The following is a 10,734-nucleotide window of genomic DNA, read 5'->3' as shown; positions in this document are numbered from 1 at the left end:
CTCCCGGCCCGGGGGCAGCTGCGGGAAAGGGCGCACCCGCCTGGACTGGCCCCTCCCTAGAGCCGGGAGCGGGGCCCGAGGGCAGGGGGAGAACACCCTTTCCTGTCCCCTTCCCGCCCGGCCCCGGGCGAGGAGCGCCGGGCGCTTACGGGGCCCCGGGGCAGCGCTGTGAGGAGCCCCCGCTGAGCCAGAGCCGCCCTGCGCTGACCGAGGGCATCCCGCTCCCCTCAGGTGAACCGGGGACTCCGCCATGCAGCTGCAGGGAGAAAGAGGAGCCCAAACTCCTCAGCAGCCGCATGCCACAGGAAGGTGTTGATGGGTCCCTTCGGTACGAAGGAGGACGAGCCCAGGGCGAAGCTCAAAACAAGCGATAGAAAGGGAAACCTAAGGGCTACAGGCTCTCCACCGGCTGTTGCCCGTGGAGCCAAAAGCTTCTCGGTGCAGCTGCTGTGAGACACATGCCGAGGCCCAGGAGAGAGCCCGGGCTGTGTACGGCTTCTCTGACCGACCTGTTCTTCCAAGTACGTGTCACAGCGCAATTCAAATACCAATTTAGTCTGAGGGGACCAAACCCTGCCAGCCTCCTCCCACCTCCCAGAACCATTACAAACAGCAAGAGCTTCTTAAATCCTCAGACCCGAAGGCCCATCACTGTTCTGTGCCTGGACAGGTCGTAGGACGCTGTAGGTAGGAGGGATTGCAGCTGAGTTGGAGGGTGATGCTCTCTTTTGTAGTCCCGGTGAAGTTCTCCTTCCAGAGAGGTAAAACCCTGCCTCTTCAGGTGAGGCACACCTTTAAAACAGAGATTTCTGAAATTTAGGATCCCAGATTCTCATCACAAGGAGTAAATGAAGAGAAAAACAAAAGTACCTATCAAGCACAAAGACTTGTAAAATGGTCTTTACAAAGGCATTTACCATCAGGAAAAAACAGCAACACAATGAAATGAAAAGTTACCTGTTTTGGGCTTTAGTCTATTTTTTATTACCCAGTTGTTTGTCATTGCTCTTTACCTTCCCCCTGAAATATCCAATGTTGATGATTAGTGTGGAAATACACTGTTGAGCGCTTCAGTAGTGTGGTGGAATGGACATGCAGTTTTGCAGTCACATTCCCAAAATTAATTTCTGAGGACTAATCATTCCAGAATAAAAGAAGTAGCTGTTCTAGATCAACTCTATGGATGGGTCTAGATAAACCAGAGTGAGAAAGCAGATTCATCAGTGATGAACCAATGTGGATTTCTTATCACTTTGAAAATCCAGCCTGTTACTTTCAAAATCCTAACTTAAAGCATTAATATACATACACAAATTAAATACACAACTAATGATTTCAGACATTTATTGCTGTAAAAATTGATATGGCTCTTTTAAATTAGTCTTTTCCTTTAGGAAAATGTGGTGGGTCTTCTCTACAGCATTTACACCAGAACAGACCCAAGCTTACCAATAGTTGCTGCATGGTTATCAGGTATAATGGAGATTCAGTAACAGAAACAAACTTACAAATTGTTGGAAATTTCCCAGATTCTTTGCTCTCATGAAAGCAAGGTCATGCTATCAAGTGCGAAGCTGAGACAAGCTTTATTTTAAGCATTTAAACTTGTTAGATATAACACCAGAGCATCAAATAACCAGTATCCCTTAAAATTACCTATTTATTTCCTGTCCAGTTCTTTCCCTACCCTAGCCAGCATTTTAGTTTGGTTTGGTTTTTAGGTTGTTTTTTTTTGTTGTTGTTAGTTTTTTGGTTTTTTTTTCTTTGGGCTTTTTTGTTTGTTTGTTTGTTGGTTTAATTCAACAATTTTTTCATTTTAGGCACTTAGTATCTACAGTCTGGGTATCTGCAGCATTTAATTTATATTTCTGAACAGAATCAGTTAAGTTTTTCTGGACTGAGTCAACAATTTAAGCAAGTTGTGGGCATTGCTTTTTACCAGCAAATTTGTAACAGAGGGCCAGTGTCAGTTTCTGTACATCTGGGAAATAAGCCATGTCTCCAGCCGAGGTAAATCGTGTGGAGTCAGAGAAGTTTCAGCAGATAAACAACAAAGAAAAGAAGGGCTCTGCTTTGCAGCTCTGTTAGGGATTGAAAGGAATACAAGCTAAGAAGAAGGTAGTCTGACACCACTAGCAAAAGAGTGAAACAGTGCAGATTTGGGAAGACAAAAATTGCTGGGACACCTCCCCTGAATACTGGAACTTTCTTCCCACCTGAATTGAGAGGCATGTTGTCCTTTAAAACTGTGAGGAGCAAAATGATCCTGGGATTATTTACAGCACAGTTTGTGACTCTTGAACAACAAACATGGGATGAGTTCATTTTCACTGAGTTGCAGGCAGTAGATATATACAGATATATATCCAGCTCTGAAAAGCCCTTTTCTTCTCACCTAACGCTCTCAGGTACCTGAGCTGTTTCCCTTCGTGTCTTGTGAAGTCATAATGGAAACAAGTCTGCCTTGTCAACATTTCTGTCATTTCTGCCATTCACAGTGTTAGTCTCAAAGCTGAAGATTCTCTCAAATAGATTAGAAACTGGTTGGAAACCTGCAATGAACTGGACCTTGCTGAGCACCTGAAGGTCTTAGTTTTATTAAATCTTAGCTGCTAATTCTACTTTGTGGTCAGTACAATGAACTCCTTTAAGCCTTGAAGCACTGGGCAATGTCTATTAAATGTGGTCTGTATCTTGGGCTGGTTTTCTTTTCAATCCCTTGGTATCTAACGCACATGTGTGCAAGGGTAAGAGTAAAGGGCCAAGAAATGTAGTGTGAGTGGTTAGCAAAGTTCATACAAACATTCCTTCTCTCCAAAAATAAAAAAAGTTGCCTGAAATATTGCATTAAAATTCTGTTACAAGATGAGCTCTCTCAATACAAAGTAATTCTCCTTCATGGTAGCTCAGTGAGGATTATCACTGCACGTCCAGGAAAGATAGATTTAATGAGGGTAAGAATAACCTCTTCTAGATTTAATGAAACATTGGAGACCAAAAAGCCAAGGCTTTGCAGATACATGGGGCTTGTCTGACATGCTTCTCCTGTAGGAGATGCACATTTTGCTTTGTTCAGGATCATTTAATCCTTGGGGTGACCCTCATGTGCTTTGCCATCATATGACACTCTATGGCAAACACAGAGTTCCTTTATGCACAGAGTCCGTATTTATAAATCTTGGAATTTTGATTGGAGGTTTTTTCCTTTCTAAAAAGACTAGTTTTTATGTGAAAATGAAGATTTAAAGATTACTGTGATGTCTTCTGAGTATTTGTGCAATCTCATTCTCATAAATTTGAAGCTGGGCCTTTGCACTTGCAGATAAAGCATAACTACTTTATTTCTCATTTACAATGAGATTACACCAGCAAATGCAATAGAAACAATTAAATTTTACTGCAGTGAAGAAACTCATTCTGTTGCTCTTAAATTAAAAAAAAAAAAAAAAAAGTCAGAAAGAAATGATTGATCAAATATAGTTTTCAAGGGAAAATATTTTTAAACCATACTGTGGTAGGGTCTGGGTTTTTTTTTTTAATGATATCTTAGGCAAAAGCAAGTTTATTCCACATTCACCAACCCCACTTACCACAGCAGCCAAGAATCCAAGGGGAAAAAGCCCACAGAAAAATATACAGAAATAAGGAACTCTAGATAAAAGTAAAGCAGGTCTCCTTTTGGGACACAGGTCCTATGGTAGCTTTTAAACTCTGGCATGAGATTTTTATAGCAGAGTGGAATAGTATTTTAGCTGCACATCATGAAGTAGTTGAACTTAAACATTTACTGGGGCTTCAATGTTAATTTTTCTTAGCAATGAAACATTTCCAGTCCTGGGCTTTCTAATATCACTGGTATTCTTTATACACTGACTTAATAGTTTTTTTTGTTTTTTATTTAAATTGATTCAGATCTTTTTAAGGTGATATACCTTAGAGTTGTTATTTGGGGCCTCTGAAAGCAGAATTAGGTTCATACAACAGGTAATGAATGACCAGTGCACCACCTGTTTTCAGAGCCTGATCTTCATAACTGAAAATGTCCTCTGTGTCCAAGGAGGACACAAGAACCATTCTGCATCTTTTAAATGCTGGGCTGGACAAGACAGCAACCCTGTTGCCATTGCATGACAAAGTACAATGAGCTACAAGGGTGGTGGATCCATTCACTTCAGTCTTTGGGGTATAAAATGAGGGTGGATCATTAGGGGACACATCATATGTTGACCAGAAAGGCAACATTTGATATGTGACTGTCCATGCTTGCCGGAGAGGATGATGAGGATGAGGAGGTGTTGCTGCCCACTAGCTGACAGCCAACATTTGTGACAGACAGCAGGATCCTCACCTGTCTGTAGGTGTCTCTCTGTTTACTGGCTGTTGCCAGAATACCAGGGCTGAATTCATGACAGAGCACAGTAGTGTTATAGAAACCTCTGTGCATAGGTTGGGTTCTGTTTACTGTGGGTTTGCATTTATATTTTTAGATTACTTAAAGCTGAAGGCTTGTCAGATGTGCACATTAATTTTCAGCAGTGGGGGTGAACTCAGTGACCCAGAAGATTGTTTCAGCTCCCATGTTCATAATTTATTATTGTATCACATTATAAAGTAAATGAGGAGCTACAGATTGTCACCATTCAATCAAACATTTTAAAAAGCACTGACTTCTGCATTACCTTCAAAAACAAAATGTGCTTTATGAATTGAATCATGCATCAAGGGTGATGTGTTTTGCAATCAATGACTTTCAGGAACACAAATCCCATTATTCAAAAGGAAGAAGAACAGAGGTACCTAAGTGCTTTTACCAATGAGCAGGATTAGAGTTAAACCCTCTCAGAAATTAAATAATCTAAAGGGCATTGCAGATTTTACCCAAGATTTTCAGTACCCTGAAAGCCAAACTGAGATTCTGTCAGATTGCTGCTTTGATTAGAAAGGTACTAAAACTGGAATCTCTGTCAAACAGGAGAGGGAAATACTGTTTTTTCCTGGGCACCACTGGATTAGAAATTTACTCCAGAAATGTTGACTTCTAATACATGCCACAGTGGTTTGGCAGACATAAGGTATAGCTTTTAAACAGAAACAGGCAATTCTGGCACTTAATTTTTTTCACCCTAGTCACTGTTAGTCTGGGTTGAGAAACAAACACTGACTAATTTTGAATTCTGATAAAAGACCTCTCATCTCCTTTTTTTTTTGTCACTCTACGTACATGTCATCAGTTATGGAATTACTCCGTTACTCAAGGGTAACCCAGCGAATCAGCTGAAGCCAAAATATTTAGTAAAACTTTACTCTGAAAAAACCCAAAACCAAAATGGTTATTACAATATTTCTGTAATCTATTATTAAATTATCCAGAATACCAATGTCTGTTTTTTAAAAACAGATTCTCTATGACTCTTCACGAAGCTACTCAAAGATTCTCATGAAGTTTCACACCAGCCATCATCAGTTGCTGTGCTCTCAGACGTGGTTGGTCTGTGTGTTAGCAGGAGTTTCAGGAGTTCCTCTGCAGCCCTCAGAGCTGCCCTTGCAGCTCATGTGCCACAGCCCAGGGTGATCATCTGTACCCAGGAAAGCAGGAATGTGAACCTCATTTATTAAAAGCACCGTCAGTTTGCATCTCCTGTCTCCAAGGAGTCAGTGGGCCAACCCTGGCACAGAATGTATTGGGTACGATGGATCTGCACAAACACCTTAGGTGACTTTTTCCAAACAAAAGTTTTTAAAATCACAGAATCATAGAATGGTTTGGCTTGGAAATAATCTTAAAGATCATCTAATTCCAACCCCCATATGTGTATATATATATATATGTACAATTATGTAAAGCCTGAACTTCCTTGAAAGTCAGAATCTGTGAATGGCTTTTTAGCCAAAGCACTTTTATTTCTAGATATTTATCTCCCAAAATATATACTAGATGTAGTTTTCACCTTGTGCAGACATTTTGGATATACTTAATAGACAAGAGCTGTTAGACTATCTGTTTGTCTTCATACCTGTATTTTCTCAGCTGTCACTATGATGAGAAAAGGCAGGCTTTAAGTAGTGTGGTCTTAACTAGCAATCCATTTGTGAGGCTTAAATACTTTTCCACCAGCAGCAACTGTTCCACCATATGACTTCACTCACAAGTTAAAAAATACAGTTGGAGATGAACTGCAGATCAAAGAGTGGAGTTTGTTCCAAGGTGGAGTACCTTCAAATCTCTGAGAGAAATCAAATCTTTCCAGGAGTGCTATTAGCCTTTAATTGTTGATTAAATACTATAATTATTTATTACTTTTCATGTAGCAGGTTCATCTGCTAGTGAGAAATTACACCAATTTTAGCAAGTATGCCACTGGGACTAATTACTGTAGTTTCCACATCAGCTCTTGGCAGCAAAACTTCCAAAACTAATGAAACTAGGCATGTATGTGGCACGCGTGTGCCCACGCTATCCATTACATAATGAGATTTTTGACTGATTTCAGGTTTTTTTAGCTTTGCTCCTCTCTGTTCAATAGGATGATGTGTGCTGCAGGACCCTCAGCATTGCCTGCCTGGTTTCCTACCTTTGGCAAAGCCCCCCTTGGAGCTGGGAATGAGCACAAGCTCTCACTGACAGGCAGCTGGACTCAGCTGGGGTGAAACCCTGACTGCAGCAGAGCTCTCAGCCTCGGGGTTATGGGTGAGCAAAGGGGAAGGTGCAGACTGAACTCTGTCAAACCTGTCACCTGGCACAGCTGAAGACAGCTTTTGCTGCCCCAACCCATTCCTGCTAGGCATTGAGATTAAGAAGCAGGGCAAGTACTACGCACAACAGATCCCATGCAAGCCCAGAACAGTTATGTGACACGGGGAAAAATGGTGAATATTCAGGAAGTGAACTGGGTTATCAGAGCAACTGAAAAAAAGAGAGAAAAATAAAAACTTCTTCTCAATTGTGGTTCCATTTATTGCCTGTCATGTTACTCAGGGTAATTACTTGCAGCACTGGTATCCATTCATAAAACTTCATACTCCTGAGCTGCCAAGCCAGTGACTCGCTGAAGAGCAAGAAATACATCCAAGGTGAGCAGTGCACGGGTAACCATGGCAAACTTGAACAAAAGGGAGAAGGGCAGGGGTGAAGGGGAGAATTCTTGAGACAAAAGTCAAATCTTTTAGTGTGGAGGAAGTGTGAGCAGCTTTGATGGGCTCTCAGCTCCCATTTTCCTTGAAGCAGCAGAGGGTGGGTGCTGTGGCTGGTGCTGGCTCTGGCCCAGGCTGGCTCTGCCGGGCTCTCTTGCCCTGGCCTGCCCTCCGTGTCTCTCTGGCCCTGGCTGGCAATGCCACCTCGTGTTCTCCGCCAGAACTGCTCCCCCATCACACAGTTGACAGTAATCCTATTTTGCATGTTAATGCATAAGGGTCGCATCCCTTTCATGTTTCTTACTATTTTTCAACTCCCACCACGGATTCTCCTCCCTTCATGTAGACCACAGTCAATGTTATTTCTCCGAGCTGATTTCCAAAGGGAGCTGCTCTGGATATTCAGCAACTGGGAAAAACAGCACTGGTGAGAGCTGGTAGCTGGGAATTCTGTCCCTACGGAGGAAGACAAAACCACAAGGAACTTACTTTTACAAACCAAATCTTATTTTTGAGACCTATTACTAAACAACCCCTTGATTACCAGCTAAAAAGAATGAATGCTTTTCCCATCTTAATAAGGCAGGGCAATTTTAGGATACTCCTTAGAGCTGGGTAGGATCACACGGTAAAACCTCCCTGCGACACTGTCAGCACTCTGCTCCCTGATGGAGAGAGACATCGGGCTGCTAAACAGGAGAGACACTTCTGCTCCAGCTCCAGGACTCTGATACGTGACTCAATAAAGGTTTGTTGTTCATCTGGCAATAGCAGGAAGCTGATGTTTCACTGCTGGATCAAATCTTTCATTCTTTATCCCTTGTTAAAGCTTTGAGCTGCATTAATTTGAATTCCAGGGCAGAAGCCACAGAGGGAAAAAAGCTAAGTAACATTTGAGATCAGTAGAAGCTGCCTGAATGTTTAGTCAATATAATTAGAAATAACTGTCATAGTAAGGAGCAGTCTCACCACCAGAAAGTATTGTTTGTTATTACAGAACTGCCAAATTGAGTGTTTTCCCTAAATTTGAGTTAGCATGTATCTGAATGCTGAGACAATGTTGAAATGAAAATTTCTGTGTAAAAGATAGGGACAAAGGTTTTGTGGAGAAGATATAGAAGAAATGACATCAAGCAATATGAAGAAGTGTATAGTTAAATGATTTGTTTCTTACTGTCTCCTTAAACTTAATAATGGAGAATTGTAATTCCTCAAATAGATCACTGTTTGAAAAGCAGAAATGATCAGTTTCAAAAAAAAGATTTTAAAATGCTGTTATTGAGAATGGATCATGTAATTGCTAGTGAGAATTTATTTTTTAAAGTTTTGCTCTTTTAACATCTTTTTTCCTCTCATGGTTGCTTTAAAACCATATTCTTAATCATCAGTATGGAAGTTTCTCCTGCCTGTTAAGCCTGCTATAATATTTTACCCTAGGACATTCACAGCCTAAATGTCCACCTGCTGACATTTATTTTAAAAGTAACATCAGAGATGCTTCAAATATGTAAAATTATTCAAAATTCTTGCAACATAAAGAGAATCACACGGGTGCATGTTTGGCCTACACAGAGTGTCCTTCTAATATGACACTTGATTCAGTCAAAAGCCACAGTATTTGGGGATTCTGTCCTGAAATTAATTTTCAGCTTAGTTAAATTCTTATTCTCATGAGCCTGGTGGAGGTCTGGACATGCACTAATTCACTTCAGCCTGCCTTAAACTCACCTCATCTACACGTAGCTAACTCAGGCTTTGCTCCTGTATGTAACTTTCACCTGCAAATAACACATTACATACATTGTCCTAGTTAGGTATCAGGACAGGTTTGGTCTAAACTTTAAATTTTTTCTCAGGTTTTCTCCAGCACAGTCACAAAAATCAGCTTTCATTACACAGCTCCCACTCAGTGTATTACCTTTGGTTCAGAAGTATTCTAACATCTAGAACCAGATCCAGCTTGTTAGTTGGCTTTCATGGGCTTTTTGAGTTTTCTAAACAGTTGCTGGACCTAGGGCATTTTACAACCCCTTCACTTGATAATTATCAACCCTGATGCTAGTTCAGGAGAAACACATCCCAAAGTCACAGGGCTGGGTAAGGTAAGGGGCAGATCAGCTCTCAGGTAACCTTTGAGAAACCTTAAAGATGAGGAAAAACATTCCCTCCCCAGCTGTGATAGCTCCTTCTTGGGGAAATTTGCATTTACATGGGGAAGCAGCATCCTCCTCTTTTCCTGGGAAAGGCAGGTGAAATTACCTTTTGAGTGGTTTGAGTGATTTTCCAAACAACTAATGAATGTTTGCTTGAAGGTTTTATAGAAAAACATTCAAAGTAACACTCAAAATTAATAATATACTCAGAATAATCACATTAGCTAGCTGCTTTGCTTGGTTATGAGGTGATCTTTATAGTTTTTAATTGTTTCTTCAAAGTTCTTGGATACAAAAATACCTTTTCCTGATCCTGTAGGTCAATCTAGTACATTAGCCTTTAAAAATCACAAGAATGTAAATATATTTTTGAAACTCTATTGTAAATATTTGTCTAGCTGAATTTTACCATGTTATCTAGTGGGATCTCCAAAAAAGCAGTTCTCTTAATTTTCATTGCCTTCATCCCACAAAACCAGGTACCTGGGAACTTCCAGGTCTCTGGTCTTTAGGCATCTCACTACATCCAGAAATCTGCCCTGTTCTTCTTTTGGGAAGTGAGCAACTCATTTTCAAGCCTCACTTGGAAGAAAGAAAATATCACTGCTGGATTACTGATTCCTTAGCAAGCAGTAGTGTGACATTTGCTGGCAGATTCCTCTCCCAGAGACTTAATTTCAGCCACATCTGCAGCTGGAAAGCTGAACCCACCCTCCAGCTCTGCAGAGGCAATGTTTCCCCCGGAGCTTAGGAAGGGGGTTCCTCTATGCAGAAAAGAGTCAATGAAATGAATGTTTTAATTAATAGTCATTCACTAGACAAGCTTTTAATGTAAATACTCTCCTTTGACTGTTTTCTTTCTCACTAAAGCATTCTTGAATCTGTTTCACTGTCTGCTCTCACATGCACGCAGATGGATTTACATGTTTCTTCTGTAGATCACCCTGCAGGTAAAGCTCCTGTTACAGAAAATGCAGACCTCTAGAAGCAGGGCAAGTGTCCCAGCATAAATGCTCTGCTAGTTCACAGCATAGCCCTGAGCAAGTGTTTTCCATGCCCAAGGAAGAACTGGCATCTTGCACTCCAGCTATAAATTACATTGAAGAGCTGGTGTCAGGCAGCTGACTGCTGCCAGATAGAGAAACAATCTGCAGAATGGTTCTGAGAATCCTACCTGGGGGCACAAGAGTTGTTAAACTAGAGTATAAAACCGTATTTCATGTTTCTAGGAGACAATATGAAGTAATTGATCCAGGAACATCTTTGTATTTGTAGGGCAAACCTCAGCCTTGCCCTCAGAGTTTTGGCATTCTCCTTTAAGGGCTTTTTTTGAGTTAGTTTGCTAATTCTACTGGACAAACATCAACTTAATGCATTTTCACAGAATCCCTGATGGGTTGGAAGGGACTTCAAAGACCATCTTGTTCCACCCCCCTGCCATGAGGAGGGA

Source organism: Poecile atricapillus, chromosome 9 (genome assembly GCF_030490865.1).
Source record: "Poecile atricapillus isolate bPoeAtr1 chromosome 9, bPoeAtr1.hap1, whole genome shotgun sequence".
In the NCBI taxonomy this organism is placed as follows: domain Eukaryota; kingdom Metazoa; phylum Chordata; class Aves; order Passeriformes; family Paridae; genus Poecile; species Poecile atricapillus.
The sequence above is the reverse complement of the archived record's forward strand: the minus strand, read 5'-3'. Positions refer to the sequence as shown.